This window comes from Stegostoma tigrinum, chromosome 9 (assembly GCF_030684315.1).
Source record: "Stegostoma tigrinum isolate sSteTig4 chromosome 9, sSteTig4.hap1, whole genome shotgun sequence".
NCBI classification, from domain to species: domain Eukaryota; kingdom Metazoa; phylum Chordata; class Chondrichthyes; order Orectolobiformes; family Stegostomatidae; genus Stegostoma; species Stegostoma tigrinum.
Window position 1 is genome coordinate 97818323 of NC_081362.1, and position 27507 is coordinate 97845829.

General features: G+C 54.6%; 1 protein-coding gene across 1 annotated transcript in view; it reads left to right on the top strand.

Annotated features, from left to right (window-relative positions):
• The window catches only part of LOC125455033 (uncharacterized), a 45152-nt gene that overhangs the window by 405 nt on the left and 17240 nt on the right, over positions 1–27507 (top strand). The window lies entirely within an intron of this gene.

The following is a 27507-nucleotide window of genomic DNA, read 5'->3' on the forward strand; positions in this document are numbered from 1 at the left end:
CTTTCATCGGATGTGGGAATTGCTGCAAGCTGATATTTATGTGGGAATCAGTGTCAGGGCTGGTATTTATGTGGGAATCAGTGTCAGGTCTGGAATTTATGTGGGAATCAGTGTCAGGGCTGGTATTTATGTGAGAATCAGTGTCAGGGCTGGTATTTATGTGGGAATCAGTGTCAGGTCTGGAATTTATGTGGGAATCAGTGTCAGGGCTGGTATTTATGTGGGAATCAGTGTCAGAGCTGGTATTTTTGTGGGAATCAGTGCCAGGGCTGGTATTTATGTGGGAATCAGTGTCAGGGCTGGTATTTATTTAGGAATCAGTGTCAGGGCTGGTATTTATGTGGGAATCAGTGCCATGGCTGGTGTGTGTGTGTGGGTATTAGAGACCGGGCATCTATTTATTTGTGAATTGCTGATCGACTAGCCCTGAGGATGAGGTTAAATGTCTCATACAACATCGTGGTCTGAAGGACCTGTTCTCTGCACTACTGTTCTATGTTCTATGGTGGTAATGACTGACAGTTGTTCCATAAATCGAACTGTTTCACTCATGCCCAGAACCACAGCAAAGTGAGACAGCTCTCCCTGTTTTGGCACTCGGCCCCAGCTGTGAATGAGGATGAATTTCTAAGATCTACAGGGTCTAGGGTCTTCTGCCATTGTCTTTTTCAGTGTGTACGTCAATGCCAGGTGATCCATCCGGTTTCATTTCTTTGTTGGGATACCACAGTGTTTGATACAGCTGAGGGTCCTGCTGGCCTATTTCAGAGAGCAATTGAGAGTCAGCCACATTGCTGTGGGTCTGGACTCACTTGCAGACCCAACAAGTTAAGGATAGCAGATTTCTTTCCCTGAAGGACATTTGTGAATCAGACGAATCGACAATGGTTTCATGGTCATCAATAGGTTCTTAATTCCGTGTAGTTTTAGTCAAATTACAAACTCCACATCTAACTTGTTGGGATTTGAGCCCATACCCCACACAGGAACGTGAGCTGAGTTTCTGGATGAATAGTCTAGTAATAATGCCACTAGGCCCCCCCACTTCTCTCCCATTCAATTAGATCATGGCTGATTGGGTAATCCCCAACTCCATTTTCCTGCCTTTTCCCCATGATCCTGATTCCTTTTACTGAATAAAAATCTCTCCACCTCAGACCTGAATATACATAATGACTGACTACGACAGCCCAAAAAGAATTCCACTGATTCACAGATAACAAAGTGTGGAGCTGGATGAACACAGCAGGCCAAGCAACATCTCAGGAGCACAAAAGCTGACGTTTTGGGCCTAAACCCGTCATCAAAGAGGGGGATGGGGAGAGGGTTCTGGAATAAATAGGGAGAGAGGGGGAGGCAGACCGAAGATGGAGAGAAAAGAAGACAGGTGGAGAGCAGAGTATAGGTGGGAAGGTAGGGAAGGGATAGGTCAGTACAGGGAAGATGGACAGGTCAAGGAGGTGGGATGAGGTAGTAGGTAGGAAATGGAGTTGCAGCTTGAGATGGGAGGAGGGGATGGGTGAGAGGAAGAACAGGTTAGGGAAGCGGAGACAGGCTGGGCTGGTTTTGGGATGCAGTGGGTGGAGGGGAAGAGCTGGGCTGGTTGTGTGGTGCAGTGGGGGGAGGGAAGAACTGGTCTGTTTTTTGGGATGCGGTGGGGGAAGGGGAGATTTTGAAGCTGGTGAAGTCCACATTGATGCCATTAGGCTGCAGGGTTCCCAAGCGGAATATGAGTTGCTGTTCCTGCAACCTTCGGGGTACATCATTGTGGCACTGCAGGAGGCCCATGATGGACATGTTGTCTGAGGAATGGGAGGGGGAGTTAAAATGGTTTGCGACTGGGAGGTGCAGTTGTTTATTGCAAACCGAGCTTAGGTGTTCTGCAAAGCGGTCCCCAAGCCTCCGCTTGGTTTCCCCAATGTAGAGGAAGCCACACCGGGTAAAGCGGATACAGTATACCACATTGGTAGATGTGCAGGTGAACATCTGCTTAATGTGGAAAGTCATCTTGGGGCCTGGGATGGGGATGAGGGAGGAGGTGTGGGGGCAAGTGTAGCACTTCCTGCGGTTGCAGGGGAAGGTGCCGGGTGTGGTGGGGTTGGAGGGGAGTGTGGAGCGGACAAGGGAGTTGCGGAGAGAGTGGTCTCTCCGGAAGGCAGACAAGGGTGGGGATGGAAAAATAGCTTGGGTGCTGGGGTCTGATTGTAGATGGCGGAAGTGTCGGAGGATGATACGTTGTATCCGGAGGTTGGTGGGGTGGTATGTGAGAACTAGGGGCATCCTCTGGGGGCGGTTGTAGCGGGGGCTAGGTGTGAGGGATGTGTTGCGGGAAATGTGGGAGATGCGGTCAAGGGCGTTCTCGATCACTGCGGGGGGAAAGTTGCAGTCCTTGAAGAATGTGGACATCTGGGATGTGCTGGAGTGGAATGCCTCATCCTGGGAGCAGATGAGGCATACGCTGAGGAATTGGGAATAGGGGATGGAATTTTTGCAGGAGGGTGGGTGGGAGGAGGTGTATTCCAGGTAGCTGTGGGAGTCAGTGGGCTTGAAATGGACATCAGTTTCTAGCTGGTTACCTGAGATGGAGACTGAGAGGTCCAGGAAGGTGAGGGATATGTTGGAGATGGTCCAGGTGAACTTGAGGTTTGGGATGGAAGGTGTTGGTAAAGTGGATAAACTGTTCGAGCTCCTCTGGGGAGCAAGATGTGGTGCCATTACAGTCATCAATGTAACGGAGGAAGAGGTGGGGTTTGGGGCCTGTGTAGGTGCAGAAGAGGGACTGTTCCACGTAACCTACAAAGAGGCAGGCATAGCTTGAGCCCATGCGGGTACCCATGGCCACCCCCTTTGTCTGTAGGAAATGGGAGGAATCGAAAGAGAAGTTGTTGAGGGTGAGGACGAGTTCGGCTAGGCGGATGAGGGTGTCGGTGGAGGGGGATTGGTCGGGCCTGCAGGACAGGAAGAAGCGGAGGGCCTCGAGGCCATCTGCATGCGGAATACAGGTGTATAGGGACTGGACGTCCATTGTGAAAATGAGGTGTTGGGGGCCAGGGAATTGGAAGTCGTGGAGGAGGCGGAGGGCATGGGTGGTGTCATGGACGTAGGTGGGGAGTTCCTGGACCAAAGGGGAGAAGATGGAGTCCAGACAGGTGGAGATGAGTTTGGTGGGGCAGGAACAGGCTGAGACGATGGGTCGACCAGGGCAGGCAGGTTTGTGGATTTTGGGAAGGAGATAGAAACGGGCCGTGCGGGGTTGGGGAACAATAAGGTTGGAGGCTGTGGGTGGGAGGTCCCCTGAGGTGATGAAGTCATGGATGGTGTTGGAGGTGATGGTTTGGTGCTCGGGTGTGGGGTCATGATCAAGGGGGCGGTAGGAGGTGGTGTCGGAGAGTTGGCGTCTGGCTTCGGCGATGTAGAGGTCAGTGCGCCATACTACCACTGCGCCACCCTTGTCTGCGGGTTTGATGGTGAGGTTGAGGTTAGAGCGGAGGGAGCGGAGGGCTGCCCGTTCTGCGGGGGAGAGGTTGGAGTGGGTGAGAGGGGTGGAGAGGTTGAGGCGGTTGATGTCTCGACGGCAGTTGGAGATGAAGAGGTCAAGGGAGGGTAGGAGGCCTGGAGGTGGTGTCCAGGAAGAGGACTTGTGTTGGAGGCGGGTGAAGGGTTCACTGGAGGGAGGGTTAGGCTCCCGGTTAAAGAAGTAAGCGTGGAGGTGAAGGCAGCGGAAAAACTGCTCGATGTCCAACGTGACTGGTATTCGGTGATGTGTGCGTGGAGTGGGACAAACGTGAGCCCCTTGCTTAGGACTGACCGTTCGTCCTCAGTCAGTGGGAGGTTTGCCGGGTGTGGTGGGGTTGGAGAGGAGTGTGGAGCGGACAAGGGAATCGTGGAGAGAGTGGTCTCTCCGGAAGGCAGACAAGGGCGGGGATGGAAAAATAGCTTGGGTGGTGGGGTTGGATTGTAGATGGCGGAAGTGTCGGAGGATGATGCGTTGTATCTGGAGGTTGGTGGGGTGGTGTGTGAGAATGAGGGGGACCCTCTGGGGGCGGTTGTGGCGGGGGCGGGGTGTGAGGTATGTGTTGCGGGAAATGCGGGAGACACGGTCAAGGGCGTTCTCGACCACTGCGGGGGGAAAGTTGCGGTCCTTGAAGAACGTGGACATCTGGGATGTGCGGGAGTGGAATGCCTCATCCTGGGAGTAGATGCGGCAGAGGCGGAGGAATTGGGAATAGTGGATGGAATTTTTGCAGGAGGGTTGGTGGGAGGAGGTGTATTCTAGGTAGCTGTGAGAGTCAGTGGGCTTGAAATGGACATCAGTTACAAGCTGGTTGCCTGAGATGGAGACTGAGAGGTCCAGGAAGGTGAGGGATGTGCTGGAGATGGTCCAGGTGAACTTGAGGTTGGAGTGGAATCCACTGATTCACAGGCTTCTTCTTCACCACCCACTGCATCTGCCTGTTTACTGGTAACTTGTGAATGAAGAGACTCAGATCCCATTGCACATCTCCCACTCTCCATTTACGGTCATTCAGATAAGAATCTATGTTCCTGTTTTTGCACACAGGGTGTATAAACTCACTGCTACAATGCATCTGCTATGCATTCCAAAACACACTGCAACATTTTTGCATCCTCCTCACAGCTCACTCTCCCATCCAGCTTTGCATTATCTGCAAACTTGGAGACATGATATTTTGTTCCCTCATTTAAATCATTAATACATAGTGGGAAGAGCTGGTGTCCAAGCACTGATCCCTGTAGCACCCACTAGTCACTGCCTGCCACCTAGAAAAAGACCTGCTCATTTCTATGCTTCATTCCCTATCTGCCAACTAGTTATCTATCCACCCCCTACATACTATCTTTCATTTTACACACCGCTACCAAATGGAGTCCACTTGCCACCCATTCAGTAGAATCCTTTCATACAGCATAACTGTCAGGTTTCCTCATGGTCTCATATTTTGGTAAAGTGTTCTGATGGGTGTGAAAGAAAGATTTGACAAAATGGGACCTTTTTCAGAAAGATTTTTTGTTTCATGTTGTGACCTGTAGAGTAGTGGGACTGAGCAATGATGCCCTGCTCCAGCCTTGGTCGCAACACAAAGCTCATTTGAGGTTATAAAATATGATTTTCTTTGGTTTATCAGTCAATGGAAGTTACCAATATCCCTTTGTCAATTTTTATAATGTATTGTGCTTTTCACGTTTTCTCAATATCATCCTCCAATCACAGAATCAGATACGCTTCCTCATGTATGACCTTGCTGACTTTCCAATAACCAAAACATAATCACTGAACAATCTGGGTCGGTGTCATGACAAGAGGTGAGCTCCAACTATTGTGACTGTTTGGTCCATCAGGAACTTGAGCCCTACCCTCACTCAGGCAAACCTCTTTGAGTTGAATCTGTAACGATGCTGGTTTGCATCTTCTTCAGACACTCTGCTTCAGCCAAGTCACTTATTGGTCTTCTAAACCGCAGAGGACACAAGCCCTATCTCTCAAAAAACAGCCCCTCCTCAAACCTGTCCCCTGTCCCCACCACCCCATTTCAGGTTGTAGCTTGGTAAATCTTCTCTGAATAGCTTCCACCACATTAGCATCCTTGAGTAAGATGCGGTGACAATACTGTAAACAGCACTCCAAATACGCTCTCACCATTACTCTGTGAAACAGAACCAAAACCTCCCTACTTTTGTTTCTCAATTCTCAATAGATTACAGTATTTTTAATGTCCATTTTGAATTACTTGCAGTACCTGCAGGCCTGGAGATAGCAAGAACTGCTGTTGCAGGAGTCAGAGATAACACAGTGTGGAGCTGGAGGAACACAGCAGGTCAAGCAGCATCAGTTGAGCAGGAAAGTCAATGTTTCTGGTTGAGACCCTTGAGATGAAGGGTGTAAACCCAAAACATTGACTTCCCTGCTCCTCTGATACGGCCTGACCTGTGTTCCTCCAGCCCCACAGTGCGTTATATCTGCAGACTAACGTTTTGCAATTCTGTCTGCATGGCAGAGCTTCACACCCCCCTACCATTTCGATAATCTGCTGACTTTTTATTCTTTCTACTAAATTTCACATTTCCCACATTGGACTCTATTTGCCACATCTTTACCCAGTCACTTAAGCCAACTATATTCATTTGTAGATAACAAAGTGTGGAGCTGGATGAACACAGCAGGCCAAGCAGCATCTCAAGAGCATTATCATCAGTTCCCATTATCACTGATACAATTTTAACCTCACTGCGAAGCCTCTTCCAGGGAAGCTTTTGTGCTCCTAAGATGCTGCTTGACCTGCTGTGTTCATCCAGCTCCACACTTTGTTATCTTGGATTCTCCAGCATCTGCAGTTCCCATTATCATTTGTAACCTACTTGTGTCCACTTTATAACTCACTTACTACCTCTCTCTAAGTCATCAACAAATTTAGCTCCCACACTTTCAGTCCTTTGATTCATAGAACACAGAACATAGAACATTACAGGGCAGTACAGGCCCTTCAGCCCTCAATATTATGCTGACCTGTGAAACCAATCTGAAGCCCATCTAACCTACACGATTCCGATATCATCCATATGTTTATCCAATGATTATTTAAATGCCCTTAAAGTTTGCAAGTCTACTATTGTTGCAGGCAGGGCATTCCATTCCCTTACTACTCTCTGAGTAAAGAACCTACCTCTGACATTTATACTGTATCCATCACCCCTCAAGTTAAAGCTATGTCCACTCATGCTAGCCATCACCATCCGAGGAAAAAGGCTCTCACTGTCCACCCTACTAATCCTCTCATCATCTTGAATGTCTCCATGAGGTCACCTCTTAACCTTCTTCTCTCTAAGGAAAATAGCCTGAAGTCCCTCAGCCTTTCCCCATAAGACTGCGATTCTCACCCCTACCTCCCCCATCAGTCTGCAATCCCCTCCCCTACATCCCTCATCAGTCTGCAATCCCCTCCCCTACCTCCCCTATCAGTCTGCAATCCCCTACCCAACCTAGCCCATCAGTCTGCAATCCCCACCCATACCTCCCCATCAATCTGCAATCCCCTCCCGTGCCTCCCGGATCAATCTACAATCCCGTCCTCTACCACCCCCATGAGTATGCAATCCCCTCCCCTGCCTCCCCATTCAATCTACAATCCCCTCCAATACCTTCCCCATCAGTCTGCAAACCCCTCCACTTCCTCCCCAATCAATGTGCTAATCCTTCCCCTACCTCCCCCATCAGTCTGAAATCCCCTCCCGTACATCCCCGATCTATCTACAATCCCCTCCTTTACCTCGCCCATCACTCTGCAAACGCCTCCCCTACCTCCTCAATCACTCTGCCATTCCCTCCCCGACCTCCCCCATCAGTCTGCAATCCACTCCCCTACCTCCCCTATCAATCTACAATCACCTCCCCTGCCGCCCCATCTATCTGTAATCCCCCCAACTACCTCCCCATTAATCTGCAATCCGCTCCCCTACATCCCTCTTCAGTCTGCAATCCCCTCCCTTACCTCCTCCATCAGTCTACAATCACCTGCCATACATCCCTCATCAGTCTGCAATCCCCTCCTCTGCCTACCCTATCAGTCCGCAATCCCCTCCTCTACCTCCCCCATCAGACTGCAATCCCCACCTCTACCTCGCCCATTAGTCTGCAATCCCCTCCCCGACCTCCCCCATCAGTCTACAATCCACTCCCCTACCTCCTCCATCAATCTGCAATCCCATCCTCTACCACCCCATCAATCTACAATCCACTCCCCTACCTCCCCCATCAGTCTGCAATCCCCTCCCCTACATCCCCCATCAGTCTGCAATCCCATCCCCTAACTCCCCCAACAGTGTGCCAACCCCTCCCCTACCTCCCCAATCAAAGTGCAAACCCTTCCCCTACCTCCCCATTCAGTCTGCAATCCCCTCCCCTACATCCCCCATCAGTCTGCAAATCCCTTCACTATCTCCCCAATCAATCTATAGTCCCCACCCCGACCTCCCCCATCAGTCTGCAATTCCCCCGCCTACCTCTCCCATCAGTCTGCAATCCACTCCCCTACCTCCCCTATCAATCTACAATCACCTCCCCTGCCGCCCCATCTATCTGTAATCCCCCCAACTACCTCCCCATTAATCTGCAATCCGCTCCCCTACATCCCTCTTCAGTCTGCAATCCCCTCCCTTACCTCCTCCATCAGTCTACAATCACCTGCCATACATCCCTCATCAGTCTGCAATCCCCTCCTCTGCCTACCCTATCAGTCCGCAATCCCCTCCTCTACCTCCCCCATCAGACTGCAATCCCCACCTCTACCTCGCCCATTAGTCTGCAATCCCCTCCCCGACCTCCCCCATCAGTCTACAATCCACTCCCCTACCTCCTCCATCAATCTGCAATCCCATCCTCTACCACCCCATCAATCTACAATCCACTCCCCTACCTCCCCCATCAGTCTGCAATCCCCTCCCCTACATCCCCCATCAGTCTGCAATCCCATCCCCTAACTCCCCCAACAGTGTGCCAACCCCTCCCCTACCTCCCCAATCAAAGTGCAAACCCTTCCCCTACCTCCCCATTCAGTCTGCAATCCCCTCCCCTACATCCCCCATCAGTCTGCAAATCCCTTCACTATCTCCCCAATCAATCTATAGTCCCCACCCCGACCTCCCCCATCAGTCTGCAATTCCCCCGCCTACCTCTCCCATCAGTATGCAATCCCCTCCACTGCCTCCCCCATCAATCAATAATCCCCTCCCCTACCTCCCCCATCAATCTGCAATCCCGTCCCCTCCCTCCCCCAACAGTGTGCCAACCCCTCCCCTACCTCCCCAATCAAAGTGCAAACCCTTCCCCTACCTCCCCATTCAATCTGCAATCCCCTCCACTACCTCCCCGATCAATCTACAATCCCCTCCCCTACCTCCCCCATCAGTCTGCAATCCCCTCCCCTACATCCCCCATCAGTCTGAAAATCCCTCCACTATCTCCCCAATCAATCTATAGTCCCCTCCCCTACCTGCCCCATCAGTCTGCAATTTCCCCCACTACCTCTCCCATCAGTATGCAATCCCCTCCCCTACCTCTCCCATCAATCTACAATCCCCTCCTCTACCTCCTACATCAATCTACAATCCCCTCCCCTACCTCCCCCATCTGTCTGCAATCCCCTCCCATACCTCCCCAATCAGTATGCAATCCCCTCCCCTGCCTCCGCATTCATTCTGCAATCCCCTCCCCTACATCCCTGATCAGTCTGCTATCCCCTCCCTTACCTCCTCCATCAATCTACAATCCCCTGCCATACCTCCCTCATCAGACTGCAATCCCCTCCTCTGCCTACCCCATCAGTCTGCAATCCCCTCCCCTACCTCCCCCATCAATCTGCAATCCCCTCCATTACCTCCCCCATCAGTCTACAATCCACTCCAATACCTCACCCATCAGTCTGCAATCCCCTCCCCAATCTCGCCCATTAGTCTGCAATCCCCTCCCCGACCTCCCCCATCAGTCTACAATCCACACCCCTACCTCCCCCATCAGTCTGCAATCCCCTCACCTACATCCCCCATCAGTCTGCAATCCCGTCCCCTACCTCCCCCATCAGTCTGCAATTCCCTCCCCTACCTCCCCCATCAGTCTGCAAACCCCTCCCCGACCTCCTCCATCAATCTACAATCCCCTCCACTACCTCCCCCATCAGTCTGCAAACTCCACCCCTACCTCCCCAATCAAAGTGCAAACCCTTCCCCTACCTCCCCATTCAGTCTGCAATCCCCTCCCCTACATCCCCCATCAGTCTGCAAATCCCTTCACTATCTCCCCAATCAATCTATAGTCCCCACCCCGACCTCCCCCATCAGTCTGCAATTCCCCCGCCTACCTCTCCCATCAGTATGCAATCCCCTCCACTGCCTCCCCCATCAATCAATAATCCCCTCCCCTACCTCCCCCATCAATCTGCAATCCCATCCCCTCCCTCCCCCAACAGTGTGCCAACCCCTCCCCTACCTCCCCAATCAAAGTGCAAACCCTTCCCCTACCTCCCCATTCAATCTGCAATCCCCTCCACTACCTCCCCGATCAATCTACAATCCCCTCCCCTACCTCCCCCATCAGTCTGCAATCCCCTCCCCTACATCCCCCATCAGTCTGCAAATCCCTCCACTATCTCCCCAATCAATCTATAGTCCCCTCCCCTACCTGCCCCATCAGTCTGCAATTTCCCCCACTACCTCTCCCATCAGTATGCAATCCCCTCCCCTACCTCTCCCATCAATCTACAATCCCCTCCTCTACCTCCTACATCAATCTACAATCCCCTCCCCTACCTCCCCCATCTGTCTGCAATCCCCTCCCATACCTCCCCAATCAGTATGCAATCCCCTCCCCTGCCTCCGCATTCATTCTGCAATCCCCTCCCCTACATCCCTGATCAGTCTGCTATCCCCTCCCTTACCTCCTCCATCAATCTACAATCCCCTGCCATACCTCCCTCATCAGACTGCAATCCCCTCCTCTGCCTACCCCATCAGTCTGCAATCCCCTCCCCTACCTCCCCCATCAATCTGCAATCCCCTCCATTACCTCCCCCATCAGTCTACAATCCACTCCAATACCTCACCCATCAGTCTGCAATCCCCTCCCCAATCTCGCCCATTAGTCTGCAATCCCCTCCCCGACCTCCCCCATCAGTCTACAATCCACACCCCTACCTCCCCCATCAGTCTGCAATCCCCTCACCTACATCCCCCATCAGTCTGCAATCCCGTCCCCTACCTCCCCCATAAGTCTGCAAACCCCTCCACTATCTCCGCCATCAATCTATAGTCGCCTCCCCAACCTCCCCCATCAGTCTGCAATTCCCTCCCCTACCTCCCCCATCAGTCTGCAAACCCCTCCCCGACCTCCTCCATCAATCTACAATCCCCTCCACTACCTCCCCCATCAGTCTGCAAACTCCACCCCTACCTCCCCAATCAATGTGCAAACCCTTCCCCTACCTCCCCCATCAGCCTGCAAACCCCTCCCCTACCTCCCCCATCAGTCTATCATCCCCTCCCCTACCTCCTCAATCAATCTACAATCCCCTCCACAACCTTCCCCATCAGTGTGCAATCCCCTCCCCACGTACTCCATCAATCTACAATCCACTCCTCTACCTCCTCCATCACTCTGCAATCCCCTCCCCTACGTCCACCATCAGTCTGCAATCCCCTCCCCGACCTCCCCCATCAGTCTGCAATCCCCTCCCTTACCTCCCCCATCAGTATGCAATCCCCTCCACTACCTCCCCCATCAATCTACAATCCCATCCTCTACCTCCCTCATCAATCTGCAATCCCTCCCCTAGCTCCCCCATCAGTCTGCCATCCCCTCCCCTACCTCCCCCATCTGTCTGCAAACCCTTCCCCTACCTCCCCATTCAGTCTGCAATCCCCTCCACTACCTCCCCAATCAATCTACAATCCCCTCCCCTACCTCCGCCATCAATCTGAAAACACGTCCCCTACCTCCCCCATCAATCTACAATCCCCTCCCCGACCTCCCAAATAAGTCTGCCACCCCCTCCCCTACCTCCCCAATCAATGTGCAAACCCTTCCCCTACCTCCCCCATCAGTCTATAATCCCGTCCCCTACCTCCCCCATCAGTATGCAACCCCTCCCCTACCTCCCCAATCAGTCTGCAATGCCCTCCACTACCTCCCTCATCAATCTACAATCCCTCCCCTACCTCCCCCATCAGTCTCCCATCCCCTCCCCTACCTCCCCTAGAGTCTGCAAACCCTTCCCCTACCTCCCCATTCAGTCTGCAATCCCCTCCCCTGCCTCCCCATTCAATCTACAATCCCCTCCAATACCTCCCCATCAGTCTGCAAACCCCTCCACTTCCTCCCCAATCAATGTGCTAACCCTTCCCCTACCTCCCCCATCAGTCTGAAATCCCCTCCCGTACATCCCCGATCAATCTACAATCCCCTTCTTTACCTCCCCCATCACTCTGCAAACGCCTCCCCTACCTCCTCAATCACTCTGCCATTCCCTCCCCGACCTCCCCCATCAGTCTGCAATCCACTCCCCTACCTCCCCTATCAATCTACAATCACCTCCCCTGCCGCCCCATCTATCTGTAATCCCCCCCACTACCTCCCCATTAATCTGCAATCCGCTCCCCTACATTCCTCTTCAGTCTGCTATCCCCTCCCTTTCCTCCTCCATCTGTCTACAATCCCCTGCCATACATCCCTCATCAGTCTGCAATCCCCTCCTCTGCCTACCCTATCAGTCCGCAAACCCCTCCTCTACCTCCCCCATCAGACTGCAATCCCCACCTCTACCTCGCCCATTAGTCTGCAATCCCCTCCCCGACCTCCCCCATCAGTCTACAATCCACTCCCCTACCTCCTCCATCAATTTGCAATCCCCTCCCCAACCTCCCCCATCAGTCTGCAATCCCCTCCCCTACCTCCCCCATCAATCTACAATCCCATCCTCTACCTCCCCCATCAGTCTGCAATCCCGTCCCCTCCCTCCCCCAACAGTGTGCCAACCCCTCCCCTACCTCCCCAATCAAAGTGCAAACCCTTCCCCTACCTCCCCATTCAATCTGCAATCCCCTCCACTACCTCCCCGATCAATCTACAATCCCCTCCCCTACCTCCCCCATCAGTCTGCAATCCCCTCCCCTACATCCCCCATCAGTCTGCAAATCCCTCCACTATCTCCCCAATCAATCTATAGTCCCCTCCCCTACCTGCCCCATCAGTCTGCAATTTCCCCCACTACCTCTCCCATCAGTATGCAATCCCCTCCACTGCCTCCCCCATCAATCAATAATCCCTTTCCCTACCTCCTCCATCAGTTTGCAAACCCCTCCACTGCCTGCCCCATCAATCTACAATCCCCTCCCCTACCTCCCCCATCAATCTATAATCCCCTTCCCTACATCCCCCATCAGTCTGCAATCACCTCCACTACCTCCCCGATCAATCTATAATCCCCTCCTCTACCTCCCCCATCAGTCTACAATCCCCTCCACTACCTCTGCCATCAATCTACAATCCCCACCTCTACCTCCTCCATCAATCTACAATCCCCTCCTCGACCTCCCCCATCAGTCTTCAATTCCCTCCACTACCTGCCCCAACAATCTATAATCCCCTCCCCTACATCCCCCATCAGTCTGCAATCCCCTCCCCTACCTCCCCCATCAGTCTGCAATCCCCTCCCCTACCTCCCCCATCAGTCTGCAATCCCCTCCCGTGCCTCCCGGATCAATCTACAATCCCGTCCTCTACATCCCCCATGAGTCTGCAATCCCCTCCCCTGCCTCCCCATTCATTCTACAATCCCCTCCAATACCTTCCCCATCAGTCTGCAAACCCCTCCACTTCCTCCCCAATCAATGTGCTAACCCTTCCCCTACCTCCCCCATCAGTCTGCAATCCCCTCCCCTAACTCCCACATCAATCTACAATCGCCTCCCCTGCCTCCCCCATCAGTCTGCAATCCCCTCCCCTACGTCCTCCATCAATCTACAATCCCCTCCCTTACCTCCTCCATCAATCTACAATCCCCTGCCATACCTCCCTCATCAGTCTGCAATCCCCTCCTCTGCCTACCCAATCAGTCTACAATCCCCTCAACTACTTCCCCCATCAATCTACCATCCCCTCGTCTACTTCCCCCATCAGACTGCAATCCCGTCCCCTACCTCCCCCATCTATCTGCAATCCCCTCCCCTACCTTCCCGTCAATCTGCAATCCCCCCACTACATCCCTCTTCAGTCTGCAATCCCCTTCCTTTCCTCCTCCATCAATCTACAATCCCCTGCCATACCTCCCTCATCAGACTGCAATCCCCTCCTCTGCCTACCCCATCAGTCTGCAATCCCCTCCTCTGCCTACCCCATCAGTCTGCAATCCCCTCCCCTACCTCCCCAATCAATCTGCAATCCCCTCCCTTACCTCCCCCATCAGTCTACAATCCCCTCCACTACCTCACCCATCAGTCTGCAATCCCCTCCCCTACCTCGCCCATTAGTCTGCAATCCCCTCACCTACATCCCCCATCAGTCTGCAAACCCCTCCACTACCTGCCCCATCAGTCTGCAAACCCCTCCACTATCTCCGCCATCAATCTATAGTCGCCTCCACTACCTCCCCCATCAATCTACAATCCCCTCCACTATCTCCCCGATCAGTCTGCAAACTCCACCCCTACCTCCCCAATCAATGTGCAAACCCTTCCCCGACCTCCCCCATCAGTCTGCCATCCCCTCCCCTACCTCCCCTACAGTCTGCAAACCCTTCCCCTACCTCCCCATTCAGTCTGCAATCCCCTCCACTACCTCTGCCATCAATCTACAATCCCCTCCCCGACCTCCCGCATCAGTCTGCAATCCCCTCCCGTACTTCCCCCATCAGTCTGAAATCCCCTCCCATACCTCCCCAATAAGTCTGCCAACCCCTCCACTACCTCCCCAATCAATGTGCAAACCCTTCCCCTACCTCCCCCATCAATCTACAAACCCCTCCTCTACATCCCCCATCAGTCTGCAATCCCCTCCCCGGCCTCGCCCATCAATCTACAATCCCCTCCACTACCTTCCCCATCAGTCTGCAATCCCCTCCCCTACCTCATCCACCAATCCACAATCCCCTCCACTACCTCACCCATCAGTCTGCAAACCCCTCCACACCTCCTCCATCAGTGTGCAAACCCTTCCCCTACCTACCCCATCAGTCTATCATCCCCTCCCCTACCTCCTCCATCAATCTACAATGCCCTCCCCTACCTCCCCCATCAGTCTGCAATCCCCTCCCCGACCTCTCCCATCAGTCTGCAATCCCCTCCCCTACCTCTCCCATCAGTATGCAATCCCCTCCACTACCTCCCCCATCAGTCTACAGTCCCCTCCCCTATCTCTCCCATCATTCGGCAATCCCCTCCCCTACCTCCCCCATCAATCTACAATCCCATCCTCTACCTCCCACCTCAATCTACAATCCCTCCCCGACCTCTCCCATCAGTCTGCAATCCCCTCCCCTACCTCCCCCATCAGTCTGCAATCCCCTCCCATACCTCCCAAATAAATCTGCCAACCCCTCCCCTACCTCCCCAATCTATGTGCAAACCCTTCCCCTACCACCCCATCAGTCTGCAAACCGTTCCCCTACCTCCCCATTCAGTCTGCAATCCCCTCCACTACCTCCCCAATCTACTATCCCCTCTCCTACCTCCGCCATCAGTCTGCAAACCCCACCCCTACCTCCCCGATCAATCTAAAATCCCCTGCCCTACCTCCCCCATCAATCTACATCCCCTCCACTACCTCCCCCATCAGTCTGCAAACTCCTCCACTACCTCCCCCATCAATCTACAATCCCCTCCCCTACATCCCCCATCAATCTATAATCCCCTCCACTACATCCCCCATCAATCTATAATCTCCTCCACTACCTCCCCCATCAGTCTGCAATCCCCTCCCCGACCTCCCCCATCAGTCTGCAATCCCCTCCCCTACCTCCCCAAACAGTCGGCAAGCCCCTCCCCGACCTCCCCAATCAATGTGCAAACCCTTCCCCTACCTCCCCATCAGTCTGCAATCCCCTCCCCTCCATACCCAGCAATCTGCAATCCTCTCTCCACGTCCTCCATCAATCTACAATCCCCTCCTCTACCTCCTCCATCAGTCTGCAATCCCCTCCCCTACCTCCTCCATCAGTCTGCAATCCCCTCCCCTACCTCCCCCATCAGTGTGCAATCCCCTCCACCACAACCCCCATCAATCTATAATCCCCTCCCCTATATTCCCCTTTCAGTCTGCAATCCCCTCCCTACCACCCCCATCAGTCTGCAATCCTCTTCCCTACATCCCCCATCAATCTTTCATCCCCTCCCCTATATCCCCCATTAGTCTGCAATCCCCTCCCCTACCTTCCCCATCACTCTGCAAACCCCTTCCCTACCTCCCTCATCACTGTGCAAACTCCTCCCCTACCTACCCCATCAGTCTGCAATCCCCTCCCCTACCTCCCCCATCAGTCTACAATACCCTGCACTACCTCCCCCATCAGTGTGCAATCCCCTCCACCACATCCCCCATCAATCTGCGATCCCCTCCCCTACCTCCTCATCAATCTGCAATCCCCTCCCCTACCTTCCCCATCAGTCTGCAAACCCCTTCCCTACCTCCCTCATCACTGAACAAACCCCTCCCCTACCTACCCCATCAGTCTGCAATCCCCTCCCCTACCTCCCCCATCAGTCTACAATACCCTGCACTACCTCCCCCATCAGTCTGCAATCCCCTGCCCTACCTCCCTCATCAGTCTGCCATCCCCTCCCCTCCCTCCCGCATCAGCCTACAATCCCCTCCCCTACCTCCCCCATCAGTCTACAATCCCCTCCCTTACCTCCCCCATAAGTCGGCAATCCCCTCCTCTGCCTACCCCATCAGTCTGCAATCCCATCCTCTCCCTCCCCCATCAGTCTGCAATCCCCTCCCCTACCTCCTCCATCAGTCTACAATCCCCTCCTCCACCTCCCCCATCAGTCTGCAATCCCCTCCATTACCTCCCCCATCAATCTGCAATCCCCTCCCCAACCTCCCCCATGTGTCTGCAATCCCCTCCCCTACTTCCACCATCAGTCTGCAATCCCCTCCTCTACCTCCTCCCTCAATCTACAGTCCCATCCACTACCTCCCCCATCAGTCTGCAATCCCCTCCCCTGCCTCCCCCATCAGTCTACAATCCCCTCCTCCACCTCCCCCATCAGTCTGCAAACTCCTCCACTACCTCCCCCATCAATCTACAATCCCCTCCCCTACATCCCCCATCAATCTATAATCCCCTCCACTACATCCCCCATCAATCTATAATCTCCTCCACTACCTCCCCCATCAGTCTGCAATCCCCTCCCCGACCTCCCCCATCAGTCTGCAATCCCCTCCCCTACCTCCCCAAACAGTCGGCAAGCCCCTCCCCGACCTCCCCAATCAATGTGCAAACCCTTCCCCTACCTCCCCATCAGTCTGCAATCCCCTCCCCTCCATACCCAGCAATCTGCAATCCTCTCTCCACGTCCTCCATCAATCTACAATCCCCTCCTATACCTCCTCCATCAGTCTGCAATCCCCTCCCCTACCTCCTCCATCAGTCTGCAATCCCCTCCCCTACCTCCCCCATCAGTGTGCAATCCCCTCCACCACAACCCCCATCAATCTATAATCCCCTCCCCTATATTCCCCTTTCAGTCTGCAATCCCCTCCCTACCACCCCCATCAGTCTGCAATCCTCTTCCCTACATCCCCCATCAATCTTTCATCCCCTCCCCTATATCCCCCATCAGTCTGCAATCCCCTCCCCTACCTTCCCCATCACTCTGCACACCCCTTCCCTACCTCCCTCATCACTGTGCAAACTCCTCCCCTACCTACCCCATCAATCTGCAATCCCCTCCCCTACCTCCCCCATCAGTCTACAATACCCTGCACTACCTCCCCCATCAGTGTGCAATCCCCTCCACCACATCCCCCATCAATCTGCGATCCCCTCCCCTACCTCCTCATCAATCTGCAATCCCCTCCCCTACCTTCCCCATCAGTCTGCAAACCCCTTCCCTACCTCCCTCATCACTGAACAAACCCCTCCCCTACCTACCCCATCAGTCTGCAATCCCCTCCCCTAACTCCCCCATCAGTCTACAATACCCTGCACTACCTCCCCCATCAGTCTGCAATCCCCTGCCCTACCTCCCTCATCAGTCTGCCATCCCCTCCCCTCCCTCCCGCATCAGCCTACAATCCCCTCCCCTACCTCCCCCATCAGTCTACAATCCCCTCCCTTACCTCCCCCATAAGTCGGCAATCCCCTCCTCTGCCTACCCCATCAGTCTGCAATCCCATCCTCTCCCTCCCCCATCAGTCTGCAATCCCCTCCCCTACCTCCTCCATCAGTCTACAATCCCCTCCTCCACCTCCCCCATCAGTCTGCAATCCCCTCCATTACCTCCCCCATCAATCTGCAATCCCCTCCCCTAGCTCCCCCATGTGTCTGCAATCCCCTCCCCTACTTCCACCATCAGTCTGCAATCCCCTCCTCTACCTCCTCCCTCAATCTACAGTCCCATCCACTACCTCCCCCATCAGTCTGCAATCCCCTCCTCTACCTCCCACATCAATCTACAATCCCCTCCCCTACCTCCTCCATCAGTCTGCAATCCCCTCCTGTACCTCCCCGATCAATCTATAATCCCCTCCCCTACCTCCCCCATCAGTCTGCAATCCCCTCCCCTACCTCCCTCATCAGTCTGCAATCCGCTCCCTTACCTCCTCCATCAATCTACAATTCCCTCCACAACCTTCCCCATCAGTCTGCAATCACCTCCCCACGTCCTCCATCAATCTACAATCCACTCCTCTACCTCCTCCATCACTCTGCAATCCCCTCCCCTACCTCCCCCATCAGTCTGCAATCCCCTCCCCGACCTCCCCCATCAGTCTGCAATCCCCTCCCCTACATCCCCCATCAGTATGCAATCCCCTCCACTACCTCCCCCATCAATCTATAATCCCCTCCCCTACCTCCCCCATCATTCGCAGTCCCCTCCCCTACCTCCGCCATCAATCTACAATCCCATCCTCTACCTCCCTCATCAATCTACATTCCCTCCCCTACCTCCCCCATCAGTCTGCCATCCCCTCCCCTACCTCCCCCATCAGTCTGCAAACCCTTCCCCTATCTCCCCATTCAGTCTGTTATCCCCTCCCCTACCTCCCCCATAAGTCTGCAATCCCCTCCTCTGCCTACCCCATCAGTCTGCAATCCCATCCTCTCCCTCCCCCATCAGTCTGCAATCCCCTCCCCTACCTCCTCCATCAATCTACAGTCCCATCCACTACCTCCCCCATCAGTCTGCAATCCCCTCCCCTGCCTCCCCCATCAGTCTACAATCCCCTCCTCTACCTCCCCCATCAGTATGCAATCCCCTCCACTACCTCCCCCATCAATCTATAATCCCCTCCCCTACCTCCCCCATCATTCGCAATCCCCTCCCCTACCTCCGCCATCAATCTACAATCCCATCCTCTACCTCCCTCATCAATCTACATTCCCTCCCCTACCTCCCCCATCAGTCTGCCATCCCCTCCCCTACCTTCCCCATCAGTCTGCAAACCCTTCCCCTACCTCCCCATTCAGTCTGTAATCCCCTCCACTACCTCCCCGATCAATCTACAATCCCCTCCCCTACCTCCCCCATCAGTCTGCAATCCCCTCCCCTACTTCCCCCAGCAGTCTGCAATCCCCTCCCATACCTCCCCAATAAGTCTGCCAACCCCTCCCCTACCTCCCCGAGAGTCTGCAAACCCTTCCCCTACCTCCCCCATCAGTCTACAGTCCCGTCCCCTACCTCCCCCATCAGTATGCAACCCCTCCCCTACCTCCCCAATCAGTCTGCAATGCCCTCCCCTACCTCCCCCATCAATCTACAATCCCGTCCCCTACCTTCCATTCATTCTGCAATCCCTCCCCTACATCCCTGATCAGTCTGCTATCCCCTCCCTTACCTCCTCCATCAATCTACAATCCCCTGCCATACCTCCCTCATCAGTCTGCAATCCCCTCCCCTACCTACCCCATCAATTTGCAATCCCCTCCCGTAACTCCCCCATCAGTCTACAATCCCCTCCACTACCTCCTCCATCAATCTACCATCCCCTCCTCTACATCCCCCATCAGTCTGCAATCCCCTCCCCGGCCTCGCCCATCAATCTACAATCCCCTCCACTACCTTCCCCATCAGTCTACAGTCCCGTCCCCTACCTCCCCCATCAGTATGCAACCCCTCCCCTACCTCCCCAATCAGTCTGCAATGCCCTCCCCTACCTCCCCCATCAATCTACAATCCCGTCCCCTACCTTCCATTCATTCTGCAATCCCTCCCCTACATCCCTGATCAGTCTGCTATCCCCTCCCTTACCTCCTCCATCAATCTACAATCCCCTGCCATACCTCCCTCATCAGTCTGCAATCCCCTCCCCTACCTACCCCATCAATTTGCAATCCCCTCCCGTAACTCCCCCATCAGTCTACAATCCCCTCCACTACCTCCTCCATCAATCTACCATCCCCTCCTCTACATCCCCCATCAGTCTGCAATCCCCTCCCCGGCCTCGCCCATCAATCTACAATCCCCTCCACTACCTTCCCCATCAGTCTGCAATCCCCTCCCCTACCTCCTCCAACAATCCACAACCCCCTCCACTACCTCACCCATCAGTCTGCAAACCCCTCCACACCTCCTCCATCAGTGTACAAACCCCTCACCTACCTACCCCATCAGTCTATCATCCCCTCCCCACATCCTCCATCACTCTGCAATCCCCTCCCCTACTTTCCCCCATCAGTGTGCAATCCCCTCCCCGACCTCCCCCATCAGTCTACAATCCACTCCCCTACCTCCCCCATCAGTCTACAACACCCTGCACTACCTCGCCCATCAATCTACAATCCCCTCCCCTGCCTCCCCCAATAGTCTGCAATCCCGTCCCCTACCTCCCCAATCAGTCGACAATCCCCTCCTCTACCTCCCACATCAATCTACAATCCCCTCCCCTACCTCTCCCATCATTCGCAGTCCCCTCCCCTACCTCCGCCATCAATCTACAATCCCATCCTCTACCTCCCTCATCAATCTACATTCCCTCCCCTACCTCCCCCATCAGTCTGCCATCCCCTCCCCTACCTCCCCCATCAGTCTGCAAACCCTTCCCCTACCTCCCCATTCAGTCTGTAATCCCCTCCCCTACCTCCCCCATAAGTCTGCAATCCCCTCCTCTGCCTACCCCATCAGTCTGCAATCCCATCCTCTCCCTCCCCCATCAGTCTGCAATCCCCTCCCCTACCTCCTCCATCAATCTACAGTCCCATCCACTACCTCCCCCATCAGTCTGCAAACCCTTCCCCTACCTCCCCATTCAGTCTGTAATCCCCTCCCCTACCTCCCACATAAGTCTGCAATCCCCTCCTCTGCCTACCCCATCAGTCTGCAATCCCATCCTCTCCCTCCCCCATCAGTCTGCAATCCCCTCCCCTACCTCCCCCATCAATCTATAATCCCCTCCCCTACCTTCCCCATCATTCGCAATCCCCTCCCCTACCTCCGCCATCAATCTACAATCCCATCCTCTACCTCCCTCATCAATCTACATTCCCTCCCCTACCTCCCCCATCAGTCTGCCATCCCCTCCCCTACCTCCCCCATCAGTCTGCAAACCCTTCCCCTACCTCCCCATTCAGTCTGTAATCTCCTCCACTACCTCCTCGATCAATCTACAATCCCCTCCCCTACCTCCCCCATCAGTCTGCAATCCCCTCCCCTACTTCCCCCAGCAGTCTGCAATCCCCTCCCATACCTCCCCAATAAGTCTGCCAACCCCTCCCCTACCTCCCCGAGAGTCTGCAAACCCTTCCCCTACCTCCCCCATCAGTCTACAGTCCCGTCCCCTACCTCCCCCATCAGTATGCAACCCCTCCCCTACCTCTCCAATCAGTCTGCAATGCCCTCCCCTACCTCCCCCATCAATCTACAATCCCGTCCCCTACCTTCCATTCATTCTGCAATCCCTCCCCTACATCCCTGATCAGTCTGCTATCCCCTCCCTTACCTCCTCCATCAATCTACAATCCCCTGCCATACCTCCCTCATCAGTCTGCAATCCCCTCCCCTACCTACCCCATCAATTTGCAATCCCCTCCCGTAACTCCCCCATCAGTCTACAATCCCCTCCACTACCTCCTCCATCAATCTACCATCCCCTCCTCTACATCCCCCATCAGTCTGCAATCCCCTCCCCGGCCTCGCCCATCAATCTACAATCCCCTCCACTACCTTCCCCATCAGTCTGCAATCCCCTCCCCGTACCTCCCCCATCAGTCTGCAATCCCCTCCAGTCCCTCCCCCATCAGTCTACAATCCCCTCCCCTACCTCCTCCATCAATCTACAATCCCCTCCGCTACCTCCTCCATCAGTCTGCAATCCCCTCCCCTCCATACCCAGCAATCTGCAATCCCCTCCCCACGTCCTCCATCAGTCTGCAATCCCCTCCCCGTACCTCCTCCATCAGTCTGCAATCCCCTCCCCTCCATACCCAGCAATCTGCAATCCTCTCCCCACGTCCTCCATCAGTCTGCAATCCCCTCCCCGTACCTCCCCCATCAATCTCAAACCCCTCCCCTACCTCCCACATCAGACTGCAATCCTCACCCCTAACTCCCCCATCAATCTACAATAGCCTCCGCTACCTCCGCCATCAGTCTGCAATCCCCTCCAGTCCCTCCCCCATCAGTCTACAATCCCCTCCCCTACCTCCTCCATCAATCTACAATCCGCTCCGCTACCTCCTCCATCAGTCTGCAATCCCCTCCACTCCCTCCCCCATTAATCCACAATCCCCTCCTCTACCTCCCCATCAGTCTACAATCCACTCCACTACCATCCCTATCAATCTACAATCCCCTCCCCTAACTCCCCCATCAATCTACTATCCCCTCCTCGACCTCCCCCATCAGTCTGCAATCCCCTCCCCACCTCCCCCATCAGTCTGGAATCGTCTCCCCTACTTCCCTCATCAGTCTGCAACCCCTTCCTCTACCTATCCCATCAGTCTGCAATCCCCTCCTCTACCTCCCCCATGTGTCTGCAATCCCCTCCGCTACTTCCCCCATCAGTCTGCAATCCCCTCCTCTACCTCCCCCATCAATCTACAATCCCCTCCCCTAATCTCCCCCATCAATCTACAATCCCCTCCCCTACCTCCCCCATCAATCTAAAATCCCCTCCCCTAACTCTCCCATCAGTCTGCAAACCCCTCCCCTACCTCCCCCATCAATCTACAATCCCCTCCACCACCTTCCCCATCAGTCTGCAAACCCTTCCCCTACCTCCCCATCAGTCTGCAATCCCCTCCCCTACCTCCCCGATCAATCTACAATCCCCTCCTCTACCTCCCCCATCAGTTTGCAAACCCCTCCCCTACCTCCCCCATCAGTGTGCAATCCCCTCTACCACATCCCCCATCAATCTATAATCCCCTCCCCTATATTCCCCTTTTATTCTGCAATCCCCTCCCCTACCACCCCTTTCAGTCAGCAATCCCCTCCCCTACCACCCCCATCAGTCTGCAATCCTCTTCCCTACCACCCCCATCAGTCTGCAATCCCCTCCCCTACCTTCCCCATCAGTCTGCAAACCCCTTCCCTACCTCCCTCATCACTGTGCAAACTCCTCCCCTACCTAACCCATCAGTCTGCAATCCCCTCCCCCATAGCCCCCATCAATCTGCGATCCCCTCCCCTACCTCGCCATCAATGTGCAATTCCCTCCCCTACCTCCTTCATCAATCTACAATCCCCTCCCCTACCTCCCAATCAATCTACTATCCCCTCCCGTAACTCCCTCATCAGTCTGCAATCCGCTCCCCTACCTCCTCCATCAATCTACAATCCCCTCCCCTACCTCCCCATCAATCTACAATCCCCTCCCCTACCTCCCCCAATAGTCTGCAATCCCGTCTCCTACCTCCCCCATCAATCTACAATCCCCTCCCCTACCTCCCCATCAATCTACAATCCCCTCCCCTACCTCCCCCAATAGTCTGCAATCCCGTCTCCTACCTCCCCATCAGTCGACAATCCCCTCCCCTACCTCCCTCATCAGTCTGCCATCCCCTCCCCTCCCTCCCGCATCAGCCTACAATCCCCTCCCCTATCTCCCCCATCAGTCTACAATCCCCTCCCCTACCTCCCCCATAAGTCTGCAATCCACTCCTCTGCCTACCCCATCAGTCTGCAATCCCACCTCTCCCTCTCCCATCAGTCTGCAATCCCCTCCCCTGCCTCCCCCATCAATCTGCAATCCCCTCCCCTGCCTCCCCCATCAATCTACAGTCCCCTCCCCTACCTCCGCCATCAGTCTACCATCCCCTCCCCGACCTCCCCCATCAATCTACAATCCCCTCCTCTACCTTCCCCCATCAGTCTGCAATCGCCTCCCCTACTTCCCTCATCAGTCTGCAATCCCTTCCTCTACCTACCCCATCAGTCTGCAATCCCCTCCCCTACCTCCCCCATGTGTCTGCAATCCCCTCCCCTACTTCCCCCATCAGTCTGCAATCCCCTCCTCTACCTCCCCCATCAATCTACAATCCCCTCCACCACCTTCCCCATCAGTCTGCAAATCCCGCCCCTACCTCCCCAATCAATGTGCAAACCCTTCCCCTACCTCCCCATCAGTCTGCAATCCCCTCCCCTACATCCCCGATCAATCTACAATCCCCTCCTCTACCTCCCCCATCAGTCTGCAAACCCCTCCCCTACATCCAACATCAGTGTGCAATCCCCTCTCTACCTCCCACATCAATCTACAATCCCCTCCCCTACCACCCCCGTCAGTCTGCAATCCCCTCCCCTACCCACCCCATCAGTCTGTAAACCCGTTCCCTACCTCCCTCATCACTGTGCAAACCCCTCCCCTACCTACCCCATCAGTCTGCAATCCCCTCCTCTACCTCCCCCATCAATCTACAATCCCCTCCCCTACCTCCCCCATCAATCTGCGACCCCCTCCCCCACCTCCCCATCAATCTGCAATCCCCTCCCCTACCTCCTTCATCAATCTACTATCCCCTCCCCTACCTCCCCATCAATCTACAATCCCCTCCCCTACCTCCCCCAATAGTCTGCAATCCCCTCCCCTACCTCCTCCATCAGTCGACAATCCCCTCCCCTACCTCCTCCATCAGTCTGCAATCCCCTCCTCTACCTCCCACATCAATCTACAATCCCCTCCCCTACCTCTCCCATCAGTCTGCAATCCCCTCCCCTACCTCCCACATCAACCTACAATCCCCTCCCCTACCTCCCTCATCAGTCTGCAATCCACTCCCCTACCTCCCCCATTAGTCTTCAATCCCCTCCCCTACCTCCCCATCAATCTGTATCCCCTCCCCTACCTCCCCCATCAGTCTGCAATCCCCTCCCCTACCTCCTCCATCAATTTACAATACCCTCCACTACCACCCCCATCAGTCGACAATTCCCTCCTCTACCTCCCCCATCTGTCTGCAATCCCCTCCCCTACCTTCCCCATCAGTCTACAATCCCCTCCCCTACCTCCTCCATCAATTTACAATACCCTCCACTACCACCCCCATCAGTCAACAATTCCCTCCTCTACCTCCTCCATCAGTCTGCAATCCCCTCCACTACCGCCCCCATCAATCTACAATCCCCTCCACTACCTCCCCCATCAGTTGACAATCCCCTCCTCTACCTCCTCCATCAGTCTGCAATCCCCTCCACTACGTCCCCCATCAATCTACAATCCCCTCCACTACCTCCCCCATCTGCCTGCAAACTCCTCTTTACAAACATCACCTCCATCTTCGCTCTCCACATCCAGACTGTCACTTTGGTTCCAAATGGGAATCTGCTTGTCTTGTTCCGAAATTCTCCTGCATTTCGCTTCGTTTTACCCACCAATGTTTTCCTGTGCCCCCTCTTCGCTCTCCTTTCTTCTTTTGTAAGTGAGCTCCTGAATTTTCTATTCTCGAGACCCTCAGCTCTCCATATCCAATCCTGTATATAGCTTGACCTTCAGGATTCCCTGCATTTTTCTGTGCCACCCTTCACATTTCCAGGAACAATTCAGCCCTGCACACTAAAGAGTCCCCTGTCTCCCTCTGCTCTCTCCATCTCCATTCCTCCTGTCTCCCCCGCACGTTCCTTAATACCCCACCTTCTCCCACTCTTCTCTCACCGCTCCCCCTCTCTTCCCCTGCACTCTTGCCCTCTGTCTCCCCCAGCATTCCCTCTATTCCTCCTATCTTCCCCACTCTCTCCATTTTCCCCCATCTTCCCTGCTCTCTCCCTATTCCCCATCACCCACTGCATTCTCTCCATTCCCCCAATCTCCCTCTCTCTCTCTCTCTAACTTCCCAGACATCCCATGAGCTCTCTCTATTCCCCAACTATTCCCTGTTCTCTGCCTATTTCCCCATCTCTCCCTTCCTCTCCCTATAACTTATCACCCACTGTACTCTCTCTATTCTCTGGTCTCCCCTTGTCTGCTCTCTATTCCCCCACCTCCCCCAACTCTCTCTATTCCCCCTCTCTCCCCCAACTCTCTCTCTAGTCCTGTCTCCCCAACTCTCTCTCTATTCCCCCTATCTCCTCCAACTCTATCCCTATTCCCCCTATTTCTCCCAACTCTCTCCCTATTCCCCCTATCTCTCCCAACTCTCTCCCTATTCCCCCGATCTCCCCCAACACTCTTTCTATTCCCCCATCTCCCTCAACTCTCTCTCTATTCCCCCTATCTCTCCCAACTCTCTCCCTATTCCCCTATCTCCCCCAACTCTCTCTCAATTCCCAACTCCCCCAACTCTCTCTCTATTCCCCCCATCTCCCCCTGCACTCTCTCTATTACCCCAACTCCCCGCACTCTCTCTCTATTCCTCCAAATCCCCCCACTATCTCTCTATTCCCCCCAACTCGTCACTCCCCGCTCTCTCTCTATTCCCCCCATCTCCCCCTGCACTCTCTCTCTCTATTCCCCCCAACCTGTCTCTCCCCGTCTACTCTCTATTCCCCCAACTCCCCTCACTCTCTCTCTATTCCCCCAACACCCCCCACTCTCTCTGATCCCTTCAACCTGTCTTCCCCCACTCTCTCTCTATTCCCCATCTCCCCCCACTCTATCTCTTTCCCCCATCTCACCCCAATCTTTCCCTATTCCCTTGTCTCCCCCACTCTCTCTCTATTCCCCCATCTGCCCCCACTCTCTCCCTATTCCCTTGTCTCCCCCACTCTCTCTCTATTCCCCTGTCTCCCCCTACTCTCTCTCTATTCCCCTGTCTCCCCCTACTCTATCTCTATTCCCCATCTCACCTCACTCTCTCTCTATCCCCCCATCTCTCCTTGCACTCTCTCTATAGCCCTCACCCCCGCCCACTTTCTATTCATCCATCACCCCCTGCTCTCTCTCTCTCTATTCCACCGTCTTCGTCCGCTCTCTCTATTCTCCCTGTCGCCCCCACTTTCTTTCTGTTCCCTCATCTTTCCCGGCACACTCTCTCTATTCACCTCCCTGCAAGCCCCTGGACTCTCGCTATTCCCCCATGTCCACCTGCACTCTCTCTATTCCTCCCGTACCCCCCTGCTCTCTCTCTCTTCCCCCCGCCGTTCCCCCCACATTCTCCATATCCCCCATCTGTCTCCCCCTGCGGTCTTTTCATTCCCTTGTCGCCCCGACTCTCTTTCTATTCCTTCTCAGCCCGTTTCCCACTGCACTCTCTGTTCAAGCCCCGTCTCCACATGCACTTTCTCAACTCCCCCCATCTCCCCCAACTCTCTCTCAACTCCCCCCATCTCCCCCAACTCTCTCTCTATTCCCCCCATCTCCCCCAACTCTCTCTCTATTCCCCCTATCTCCCCCAACTCTCTCTCTAT